The sequence below is a fragment of the Acomys minous genome (assembly GCF_964271855.1).
Source record: "Acomys minous genome assembly, chromosome: 4".
In the NCBI taxonomy this organism is placed as follows: domain Eukaryota; kingdom Metazoa; phylum Chordata; class Mammalia; order Rodentia; family Muridae; genus Acomys; species Acomys minous.
The window spans coordinates 39,102,135-39,111,216 of NC_140486.1; the positions used below are offsets into that span (position 1 = coordinate 39,102,135).

The 9,082-nt window shown below is 42.2% G+C and overlaps 1 long non-coding RNA gene across 1 annotated transcript; it reads left to right on the forward strand.

Annotated features, from left to right (window-relative positions):
* Positions 1-355: 355 nt before the first annotated feature.
* LOC311595535 lies at positions 356-3,696 on the forward strand. Its single transcript, XR_014778478.1, has 3 exons — positions 356-435; positions 2,489-2,632; positions 3,657-3,696. It is a non-coding gene; the product is annotated as an uncharacterized lncRNA (long non-coding RNA).
* Positions 3,697-9,082: the final 5,386 nt, after the last annotated feature.

Genomic DNA, 9,082 nt, shown 5'->3' on the forward strand with positions numbered 1-9,082 from the left:
TCATCTTCTACAAAGGCCACATCATGTCTCTAATTCTTGCTCCTCGCGGTTCATTTTATATGCTCTGCATGCGCATGTTTGACTTTCAGAACATGACTCATGCCTTTTAAGTTACTCGTCAAGCCTACCAATGGAGAGAAGGAGTGATGAGTTAGCTGATTGGAAATGAAAGAGAGTGTCCTTCATTCCCTGGACACTGTGATCCTTTTTAGAGAGTGCGCTAAGTGACTTCCTGGCTCACCAAGACCACTGTGATATGACATTTGAGAAGAGAAAGGGATAGGGGGTGTTCCCCTGGCGTTATTTTTAGACAGCCCATCACTTTCATTTCTGACAGCGATGTCTCCCATCTCCCCCTGCTTTCCATAGAACCGCAGAGTAGCAAAGGATGTCATCACAGGATGTCAATGCTTGGCTAAAGCTTTACAGATTCAGGTAAGTAACTTATTCAGATTGATACTGTAAAGTCCTCACTATAGCTCTGTTACCTGTAGAAACTGGGATGGGTTTGAGGATGTACGTCATATGAGATATATTGTTTATTTGGAAGAAAGTGGAGAAGTTTCTCTCTCTCTCTCTCTCTCTCTCTCTCTCTCTCTCTCTCTCTCTCTCTCTCTCATGATTTTTTCAAGACAGGGTTTCTCTGTGTAGTCTTGGCTGCCCTGAAACTCTCTCTGTAGACCAGACTAGCCTCAAACTCGGAGATACGCCTGCCTCTGCCTCTCATGTGCAGATTTCAAAGACATGCATCACCATGTCCAGCCTCATGTCACTCCCTTCATATACTTGGGAAGCCCTCTGCACTGAAAGAACATCTGATCAGAAAGGAACCCTCAGCCAGCACTTAGGGGTTTAAGACTTGAAAGAAATCTGTTATTTAACTTCAAAGAGGAGTTTGGGATGGGGACTATGTGAAGGCGAACAGAAACAAGCAGGAGAGAAAGAATGTCTTTGGAGCAGAGCTCTGATTCATCTCTCTGAAAAGAATCATCAACAGACATTCTAAGCATGGACCACCATATCTTAGCTGTTGAGCGGGCCTGTGGCTACCACGTGGGCTCAGTCACACTGAACCTACTTGACACTTTGGGGATGAACAGTGCAGTATGTTGAAGACGAGGAGGACCAAGTCTCTCTGCACTCTAAGAAATAGAAAATGGCCAGGCGTGGTGGTGCACGCCTTTAATCCCAGCACTCGGGAGGCAGAGGCAGGTGGATCACTGAGAGTTTGAGGCCAGCCTGGTCTACAAAATGAGTCCAGGACAGCCAAGGCTACACAGAGAATCCCTGTCTGTGGGGGGAAAAAAAGAAATAGGAAACCAGGACTGAAGAGAAGGTGCAGCAGTTAAGAGCAGATGACTGGTTTTCTTCCCAGCACCCACAACCATCTGTAACTCCAGTTCCAGGGAACTGGGTGCCTGCTTCTGGCCTCAGTGGGCTCCTGCACATATGTGGTACATAAAATGCATGCAAGCATACACATAAAAACAAATAAGTAAAACTAAGGCAAAACAAAAAACAAAACAAAACCAGCAAAGAAAAAAGTAGAAACCCAAGCATAGAAATGGAAAGACCTTGCAAAGCCTTCAGAAATCTGGGAAACTTTAGGAAGTCTTACGACTTAGGGTGTGCAGTTGGGAGCCGAGGTCTCTAAACCCAAATCTAAATGACAGATTTCCAGCTATGCTTTGATTATGCTTTTTCTTCAGTCAACATTCACACACCAGTCATGCATTTCTTATGTGGTGCGTGTTTGTGTGTGTGTGTGTGTGTGTGTGTGTGTGTGTGTGTGTGAGAGAGAGAGAGAGAGAGAGAGAGAGAGAGAGAGAGAGAGAGAGAGAGAGAGAGAGAGAATGCTATGAGAGAGAATATTTGGGAAAATATCGAGTTCATATAGGCACTCCTGACTCTTCATCCATCTGGGTCCGTAACTAAAAAGGAAGGTGGTTTTAAGCAAATCTGTTAAAGCTTGGGTGGAAGCCCTGGAGTCTTGCAGAGACTTCTCCCTGTCACTGACAGTTCTGACTGTCCTGGGGTGGGGCCTCCTGACATCATCAGGATCACAATGCTCTTTGTTCTTTTATTATTTTGACTCGTGTCTTTACATTTTTCAAATGAGTTTTACATCCATTATGTCATTTTTGACTGAGGAATATACCTCTCAGATGGCAGACAGGCCTTATTATAACTCAGTCTCTCTCAACAGAACTGAATAAGGATGCCCCAGGGTCCTTAACAGGAGAGAATCGAGTAGCTTTATGGCCTTCCCAGAAATGCTCTCCAGTGTGTACAATGACCAGTCATTGCATCTGACTAAAGGAATGAATGCAGAAAAAAAAAATTGGTGACCTCCTCGATGGACGTATGCTACAGCTCTGCTTGGAGCGGGTGTGGGAATGGGCAGTACTCTCCTGTAGGGTTTTGTTTCTTCTTTTGAGTTTATTGACTCCTTGGGGAATTGACATAAGTCCCTTTATTCAATCTGTAGTATTATCATGCAGCAGGACAGGATGGGAAACACCATCTCTCCTTTTGGCTTAGAGCTCTTTCGCTGCAAAACAGTAAAAAAGCAAAAGTCTCCAGGAGTGAAGATGCAGAACATGTGACCATTGAAGGAAGTAAAAGCACACAGGTAAGGTGATGCTATATATACTGTATATAAAGTGGTATAAAGCACAGTTTTATTAAATGTCATCAACTATTTTGTATTGAAGGTCTACAGTAGAAAATAATTTGATTGGCACATCTTTTCAAATGGCTACCCACCTCCGCCATATAGTGTTTGAAATGCCTAGTCATAGGGAGGAAAGAGAAATAGGCATTTGCTGGCTTTATTTCAATGCTGGGAATTGAACCTAGGACCCCATGAATACTAAAAATGTACTTTGCCACTGAGCTACACTTCAAGCCAGGATATAACTGTTGAATAAGGAAAACAAATGTCCGTTTCAGGAAGTGGGATGTGACAGGCTTGGAAGGAAAGGCAAACGTTTGAAATGCAGCCCGCCTTCCTTGTAACTTACTAAGTATATTGCAGGCAGGAGACCCTCTTTTCCTAAAGGTAATGTCACTGCAGCCAATATCTTATCAGAGTGAGGGATATTGTGTCACTGTGTCCAACACACCAATCGGCATTTGCTTATGATCTGCCTGTTTGCATGTAAGCAAGAGCTTCAAACGCTTTTTAAAATGTGTCCAATGCACTGCCAAGTGAAACTGTTTCTGTACCACAAAAATCTTACATTGAACTTTTTTTGAGCAGACCAAATTTAAGCAGCTAGATTTCTTTGTTTGTTGTTTGTTCTTAAAGATGCTATTCTATCCAATCTTTTAAAAATGAAGGAACTGATTTTAGTTAGTTTATTTTTTCAGTGTATTTATTTTTATTTTATTTTATGTGCATTGGTGATTTGCCTGCATATATGTTTGTGTGAGGGTGTCTGGTCCCCTGGGACTAGAGTTACAGACAGTTGTGAGCTGCCATGTGAGTACTGGGAGTTGAACCTGGGTCCTCTGGAAGAGCAGTCAGTGCTCTTAACCACTGCCCATGGGATCTGATTTTAACGTAAACCTGCATTTCATTAAAAATAGCACGCAGTGTCCTCACTTTAATCATTCTCTGAAATAGAACACCTTCATCACTGTATGCTTAACAGGTAGCAAGATGAAAGACGGTTCCTTCTGTCCACACTGCCATGGCAGAGGGCAGCCACCCTGGATTATTACGGCTCACATGCTCAGCTATACGTGATGTCATTCTTTATGATAATGTCACTACATGTCTACACATCAAAAACTTAGAGTGTGATTGAAGCAGACTAATAAAGCTTTACAATCGCATGACACTTATGGATCCATGGGGTATCTGATATTTTGCTATTTTGTTTTCTATCAGCCCTAGGAGGGAACTGGCCAGGCCTCAGCTAAGGAAAGAGCATGGCTGTGACCACCTATCAGCATGTAGACAGCACAGCCAAGATGTGAGTCTGCCATATTTAGCAACACTACTTCAGGTTCTACCAAGCAGCTACCTAATGGGTATTTAAAACCTTTTGTGGAAGGGCTAAGAGGTGCAATAGCTGTATTTTATAAAAACAAAAACAAACACTCCTGGGCCTGCAAGATGGCTCGGTGAGTAAAGGTGTTTACTCATAAGCCCGACAACCTGAGTTTAATACCCAGGTCCCACATATGAAAAGGAAAGTAATATTGTGTAGTAATTTATTCTGAAATTAAAACTTTCCATCTTGGAGGGAAGCTTGTTAAGACACAGGATGCTAAAGGCCAGGTGCAACAATAGAATATTTTAAGACAGGGTGTTTATGAGATTATGAGAGGCAGAGATTCTCCTGCCTCTGTCTCCCTCATGCTGGGAATAAAGGTGTGCTCCACCACCTGCCAGCTAACAGTAGGCTTTTCTAAGGGGAGGTGAAACATTCCATCCTATAGGAAGCTCCAAAAGCTCAGGAAGTAAACAACTCCTTGGCTTCAGGAAATCCCTGAAACTGACAAGATTCACTAGGCCCCTCCCTCTTCAAGCATATATAAGCAGAGACCAGCTGAGCAGACTGAAAAGAGCAGAGACCAGCCAAACTGTCTGGAAGAGATAGATTACAGCCAAGCTGCCTAGAAGAAAACAGGGAATGTCAGTTGAGCTGCCTAGAAGCTGCTCAGACCAACTCAGATTACCTGGAGAGGAAACTCTGCCCATCTGCTGGGCTGCCTGAAGATTGTGGAGTGTGCTCCAGGTCCCCAAATTTCATGAGCTTTCCAGCACCTATGCTGGGGTGGGCTTTGGCGATGCAGCTGTCTTTGCACGGTTTCTGCCCTATAAGTAACCCTTCATTCACGCTTCTGTAAGTAACCCCTATAAAACTCATTGGTTCACCAAGCTGGACTTTGGTCTAACATCATTTCCCTTTCCGGAGTGATAAGACGTTCATGTCTCTCCAGCAATAGTGTAACAGAACATGAACTGGTCCCTGCAAGTTGTCCTCTGACTTCTGTGGGTGCACTATGGCATGAGGACACACAAACACACATGTAATGTATGCATACTGTCTTAGTTAGGTTTTTATTGCTGTGATAAAATACCATGACCAAGAGCAATTTGGAGAGGAATGGGTTTGTTTTCGTTCATAACTATTGGGTCACACTGTATCACTGAGGGAGGTCAGGGTAAAAACTCAAGGCTGGAACGGAAACAGAAGGCGTGGATGAAGAATACTGCTTATTGGCTTGGTCTTCATGGCTTGCTCAGCTTGCTTTTTTTTTTAAGATTTATTTATTTATTATGTACACAGTGCTTTGCCTGTATGTATACCTGCATGCCAGAAGAGATTATCAGATCACACTATAGATGGTTGTGAGCTACCATGTGGTTCCTGGGAATTGAACTCAGGACCTCTGGAAGAGCAGTCAGTGCTCTTAACCTCTGAGCTATTGCTCTATCCCTCAGCTTGCTTTCTTGAACAACTTAGAACCACTTGCCCAGGATTGGCACTGCCCGCTGTGGGCTGAGCCCTTCTACATCGGTCATAAATCAAGAGATGCTGGGCAGACTCACCTATAGACCAATCTTACAGAGACATTTTCTCAGTTGAGAGTCCTCTTCCTTGATCTAAGATTGTGTCATGTTGAAAACTAATAAACATACCTACAACAACAACAACAGAAACAACCAGGACACATACATAAATAAATGTAATTTTTTAAACGGTAAGAGGCAGAATTGGCATATGAAAGTGAAGATCAGTTGAATTCTATTTTGTATTTTAAGTCTTGGAATTCGGATTATATTTTTCAGCCCATTATCTCCAGTTCTCACCTTAGAAGAGGAAATGTTAATTCTGGCTTTGTGAACACCACCAAGCTATTAAGTAAAAGAGGAGATAATGAATATTAAAGTATTATTAAAAATAGAGGCTTTTTCCAAATGGCAATATGGAGGGAGACCCTTTAACGTATGAGAATCACCAGTTCTACAGACACCTTAGATGAAGGTGTGTTTGAGAAACCTATAAGGTCCAGTGGCATTTCAGATGACTCCAGAAGCCAATGGATAAAGAACATACCAGTGATCATGTTGTCTAACTTCCACGTCCCTTCTAATGGAAAGAGTATGGATTCTACTTTGGAGAACTTTCTGCTAGACACAGGCCTGATGGGAGCTTGAGTAAAAACCCCTCACCTTGATCTTAGTAAATATAAGTAGGTGCTATGGATCCATGGAAGGTTGAGCCTATTCCCCTCCTGAGGACATCTTGAGAGACTTCCCATGCCCCCTGAATCCCAGGTCCTCAACTTCAGCAGCTCTTTTATTCTTTCCTTCAGTTCTGTGGACTCTTCCACACACTTGTAGAAAGCCCTTTCAATGACATCTAGTCATACTCTCTGTGTTGCTGAGTTAACTAGTATGAGACCCAGGACTTGCAAATTTCCTGGATGAATTAACTGAGGGAGAATACTTTCCCCTGCAATGGGCAGCATGTTTTAGTAGTACCCCAAACATAAAGGGTCCTGGGGAAAAGCAAAGCTGCTCTTGTCTGCTTGCTTTTGCGCCTTGCTGGTAAGTACCTCTACCCTGTCGCTGATGTCACTGTTCCCATTCTTTGTTGACCCAGATTCTTTAGCCCTCCAAAGTGGTCTTAATACCAGTAGCTCTTCAGGAATCTCAGTGGCCAGCAATACCATATTGGGATTGCTGATACATTCATCTTCATGGTCTGAGTAGCTATCATGTTCCTGGACTCTCTATCGTGCAGACAGTCAATGTTGGACTACCTAAGCTATTCTAAGCTATTGTGTTGTATCAATATTTATTTAAAGTAAACTATATAAACTGAGAACATATGGTGTGCTTACCTCTGTGACTATCACCCTTCCAAAGGTGGGTTCTTCAATAGGGAAGTTGGTTGGTGCTATGTTATCACAGAATTAAGTCACAGGAAAGAGCTGTATTCCAAAATCCTCACAAGAGACCTACAAGCAGACAGATATCCAGAGCTATTTTTATGATGTTTCCAGATGATCACATGTGGAACAAAAATCAGATTTTCATATCCAAATCCAAATAAAGGCACCCTGCCTCATTTAGTATGTATCTAAACATTAACTTAATTTTAGTGTTTCTTCTTTCAAAAAATCCTGTTCTCTAACTGTTGTGGTTTAGAAGTATGGCCTAATAAATGTTTATTATTAGGCTAATTATTATTACGGTGGTATTCTCTAACCCACTAGCAACAAATGAAAACACAGACACCTGTTATATTTTAAAATAGCCTCCGTTCACCTGGGCAGAGCAGATATTAATCCCCTAAAGTACTTCCAATAACTCTCTACACCAATCCCATGCCATCTGGTTCTAATAATTTCTACTGAGGTACCTCCCATCAATAATCCCAAATACTTGCTAATGTTCTTCATCTGAGCCAAATCCTCCATCCATCCCACCCATGTGTTTCTTCTCCACATCACCCATGGCAGCGGCCTCCTTTCTTCTCTTCCTCTACTTTCTCCTTCCCAAGATCCTCTTCCAGTCTCTGTTTCTTTTCCCAAGAACCTCTCTGTCTTCCCAAGCCAGTGAACTTTAGCCATGCCCATCCTATTTGCTTGCCCAGGTGTATGAGCTTTTTATTGGTCAAACAGGAGAAAGTTTTTAGGCAAGCTTACACAGTAATATTTGGGGTACATTAAAAGACAGCAAAAAGTAATTAGCAACAAAATACATCAGACCAACCTTCAACATCTAACCACTGTTAACTGACAAACCACTCCAGTGGTGTAAAGCATTCGACCATGCTAATAGCCTCTCTCTGTTCTGTGATGTCATGGCCCCATGCAGAGAAGACCTATGAACTAGGGTGGCTTAGCAGCTGGAAATGAACACCATGCCATTTGCATCCTTCTCCCATCTCTTGTTGATACTGGCTACCAGATGAAGATAATTGGACAGAGCATCTATATGTAACTTCTACCTGCAGCTGGGGCATCTTCTCAGCATGACCATGCCAGGGGAATGGAATTTCTCACATGAAAGCTTGGACTGTCCCAAACCTGAGTACCTACATGACATCTCACAACCGTCTATAACTCCAATATGAATATCTGACATCTTCTTGGGCCTTTTCAGGCACCAGGCATGCATATGGTGCACAGACATCCATGCAGGCAAAATATTCACACATATAAAAATACGTTTCAAAAAAGCTAAAAGAGAGTTATTCTCAAGTCGTTTTCGAAGGAGGTAAAAGGAAAGAGGAAAAAAAAGCAAGGAAAAAATTTTTAAAGGATACAAAGTGTGTTACTTCCCCAAATATTTAATTAGTTTATTTTAAAGACTTGAAAGGAGAAAGAGCAGTTCTTCATTTTTCATGTTTACTAGTTACGAAGCTGATCATCCCCAGAGAAAAATCACCAAGTATGTTGACAGGACTCTTCTTAAATATAAGATGAGGAACTCTTAAACAGTCCCTCAGTGAGGCCTGTCAACTGTGCTGCAGTTCCCTTGTCCATCTGTGTTTGCATTTTCCCATCTACTTCACACCTCACACACGAATATCTTTTCCTACATTCTCATTTGCACTTCCAGAATGAAGCAATTCAGGCAGAAGGTAGACCACCTCCCCTCTCAGCCACCCTCCTCTGCACATACTCCCTTCACTTTCCATCCCTCTCGCCCACCTATGGCCGACCAATCTGCAGTTACACAGATCTCCCCATTGCTCATACAGCAGTCTGGCTCCCTGTCCATCCCTATACCAGTTCCATCTGCATATCAAAGTACGCTTACTTAACAACTTTAAAAAATACTTCTTTGGGTCTTATTTCTCCCACACGTCCTTTCCTTTTCTCTAAAAACAAAACAAAACAACAAACCTTCTCTGAATAAAAACAGAACCAACCTACAAACAAATGACAACAATGGAGGTTTTTGTTTTGTTTTGTTTTGTTTTTTGCTTTTTTTTTTAATGCTTATTTTATTGTTGGGCCTTTTCCATACTTAACCTCGTCTGGAGAAGGTTTCCCATCACTACTCCACCAATAATTTCCTCAAAGGTTTATTTTATTTTTGTCTCGTGTC